The sequence below is a fragment of the Aphanomyces astaci genome (assembly GCF_000520075.1).
Source record: "Aphanomyces astaci strain APO3 unplaced genomic scaffold supercont1.46, whole genome shotgun sequence".
NCBI lineage: Eukaryota > Oomycota > Saprolegniomycetes > Saprolegniales > Verrucalvaceae > Aphanomyces > Aphanomyces astaci.
Window position 1 is genome coordinate 390010 of NW_009798309.1, and position 3782 is coordinate 393791.

Here is a 3782-nt window from a genome sequence, read left to right on the forward strand (position 1 = left end):
AGGTTAAAGGTCCCAACTGCCTCCGGATATTAAATACGGATAAGAGTCACATACAAAAATCAAGATACACTTGAGCGGCCACCCCTATGGCCAAATATCCAAGCGCCCATGTAAAATACCGCTAGGTTAAATATCTATTTCTGGACCAATTCATCACAAAATTTGAATCTGAGACGTAGAATTTCTTCACCACATTGAGATCTGTCGATTATACGTCTCAATTTGCTGAAATTTTGAGTAATGAATATGAAATAGAAGTCAGAAAATTTTGTGAAAAGTTGGTAGTTTATAGATGACGTGCACCATACCTCTGTCCAAGGATGATTGCGACTGAGATGAAAAACTGAACTTCCTCACCTCCAATTGGCCTGCAAATTAGTTAAGGTGATTCTCATCGAATTAGTTGGTGAATTGTATGTGTCAAACTCCTCCATGACGGCCATTTCAAAATCAATACAAAACCCAAGTTGATAATTTCCGACGACTATATTTTGGCAATTGACATGGCAATGCTGTGCAAAGGCAGCAGTTGCGGAGTAAACTGGTCCAAAGCGCGGTGTAGTTAGCGTTGTTGGCGTCGGTAATGACAACGAGTTTTCTGTGCGCCAGGTCAGAACGATGGACACGAGTCTGTCATCGCCCTGAACTGGCCCTCAGCAATCTCACTGGGCGATGGCTGGGCTGCTATCTTGAATGCCCATTTCTGTAGTACTGTTGGCTTTGCAAATGGCGATGACACACACCGACCACGACAATAGTGAACGCACGAGTAAAGCGGGAATACATTCCAGATCACTCGATCGTCATGAATGCTCGAGTGATCTTGAATTCGGTACGCTTAACGGCAGTCCATTACGGTTTTCCCGAACAAAACAGTCGGAGTCCTGTGTCGTTGAGGCTTGAGGGTTCGACATAGTGACTGTATCACTTGACTCACACTGTCAAGGTGTTTGTGAACTTTGCAACCTCCTTGGGCGTGTGGATGTGAAGGCAATGACACGAGTAGAAAATATCACGGATAAGTACTTAACCTGCAAAATATTCTCGGGTCATATCGTGTCATATCATATCCCTCATCATCGTGGGATATCCCACCAACTTGTATTTTTATTGTATTTTCAGATTCAAAAATCTACATGATATACTGAAAGCAAGATATAAAGTGCTGCCGAATATTCAGTCGCAATTATCCTTGGACAGAGGTAGTAGTAATTCGAAGATTACGTCATGAAGCTACATGAACTTCTATATCCACTCGAAGTTTTCGAGGTCTTCGACGCACACTCTGCATTGGCTACATTACAGCAACATAAATCCATGGGTATCGCGTAGCTACAGACAGAAATGAGACTATTATATTTTTTGTGATGATGAATATTACGGAAGCTGGCACTCCTCGCCATAGATGGTCAAGTGCGAGAGGCCCATGGTCTTAGCCAGTTGGAGGCCGCGAATCAAACAGTCTTATTCAGTGATGTTGTTGTTGGTGGACCCGGAAACGTGGTGCACAGTGTATGTGGCTAAGGAGGGGTCGTCGCGGGACATGGCAAAGGCACCACCTCCCCCGCAGGCCTCATCCATGAGGGCTTCTCCATCAAAGAAGACGACACCGTCTTTGCGCATTGGGGTATGTCCGTGCTTTGGATGTATGTCCGTGCTGTGGATGTGGTGGGTGGGTTAAGGTAAGAGTGTATCGCTGGACGAGAGCCAGGGAGGTGTCGGCGCGCAAACGGTGTTTGCGTGGGGTATGGTTGGTATTGCGGTTTCTGCCCATAGGCGCATTACTAACGACGCATCAGGACGAGACGTTACGACCGCACGACACTCAACGGCCAATCAAGTCCCATCTTCAGAAAGTACACTGTAGGTACATTGCATAAAGGACTGCATATTAGCTTAAGCAGCTGCGGCTAACGAATCACTGGTTGCCAGACTCCGAGCTATCTTAACCATTGATAACTCACATCTCTATTCGTAAGGGGAAGTTCCAAGTAGTTTTCAGAAAAGCATGGACCAATCAAAATCGATTTACCTCTTCTTTTTTCACGATTTAGAAAAAGACGTCAAGGACCACTTTTTTTACTTTTGGTATAGTGAGTTGCGTAAAAAATCGCAAAAAAGTAGGAAACTGCACTTGGAACCAATTTTTCATTTTGCTAAAAACATCTACTTGGAACAGGCCCTAATATAAGTACAAGTTGTCCACACTATCAGTTCCTGTAATTCGAAGATTATGTCATGAAGCTACATGACCACTCGAAGTTTTCGAGGTATTCGACGCACACTCTGCCTTGGCTACATTACAGCAACATAAATCCATGGGTATCGCGTAGCTATAGACAGAAATGTAGAGACTTTTTTTTGTGATGACGAATTTACGGAAGCTGGCACCCCTCGCCATAGGTGGCCAGGTGCGAGAGGCCCATGGTCTTAGCCAGTTGGAGGCCGCGAATCAAACCGTCTTATTCAGTGATGTTGTTGTTGGTGGACCCGGAAACGTGGTGCGCAGTGTATGTGGCTAGGGAGGCAGTGTATGTGGCTAGGGAGGGTTCGTCGCGGGGCATGGCAATGGCACCACCTCCCCCGCAGGCCTCATCCATGCGGGCTGCTCCATCAGAGAAGACGACACCGTCATTAGGCATTGGGGTTTGTCCGTGCTGTGGATGTGGTAGGTAGGCTAAGGTAATAGTGCATCGCTGGACGAGAGCCAGGGAGATGTCTGCGTCGTGCATGGTAGGATGCGAAAACGTGGAAGTGTGCCTGATTGAGCGAGGAAAATGTCGGGGGCACCAGTCGGTAGCGGTCGTTCCTTAACGTACCGAGCGCTAGAGCCCGCACCAGTTTCCAGGCCTGGAAGGTAAGGTGTTCGATGGAAATACCATGTGATTTCCAGTCGGGTGAAGTGATAGTTCAGGGGGCGACGGGGGTTTGTGCACTGTGGAGAAGGCAGTCCATGTGATCGGACGGGTGTTGGTGGATAGGCGATACGAACCAGATGCGGAGAATCGTAGTCCACGGGAGTTGGGCTGGTGGGCAAAGCCAGAATGTGTGCTCGGGACCGTTAGGCAAAAGGGGTAGAGAGCGGGGTCCGCTGAAGTGCGGAACCGAAAGGCCTGGTGGAACCAGCGGTACATGAACCACTGAAGTGCCCTTGGTTGGGTCAGATAGCTCTATTCTCGTACCCATGTAGATATAAAAAATTATAAATATATCTTATAAATATTTTGATAATTATCAATTTTATTTTTAATTTTTTTAAAAATAAATTAAAAACAACCTAAAATTTTAGAATTCATTTTATAAAATTCTTTTAATATTTTATTTATACAATTTAAATAAGGGTCGAAGGGAGTCCGTGGGTTTCCCAATCCGTGAGTGAGTAGTATTGGAGCTGAGCTTCATGGCATGCGGTCGGCGGGGCTTCTGGATTGAATGTCCAAGTATCACCTGCTTTGGTGGCAGAAAAGGCGTGTGTGAAGGTGTCGTAGGAATGGGGCTTTAGAGCTTTGTTACAGTGGTCGCGGATCCAGGATTTGTTTTGCAGTTGGGTGTGCCAAAGCAAGCTGCGTCCGACCTCTGTGGTTGAGTACCGTAAACTTCTTTGAAGGAGCCGGGCCGCGGTTTGGAGTGCAGGGGTCATGTGGCAGTGGTACCGGCCGGAACGTTCCCACCTGAAGGTTGCGTCTATGCGTGCCTGGCGGAGGAAGGCTAAGGTGGCGGTGTTGGTTTCAAGGTTGCGGACCCATTCTAACCCCAACGCTTTACTGGTGAGGACCTGGCCG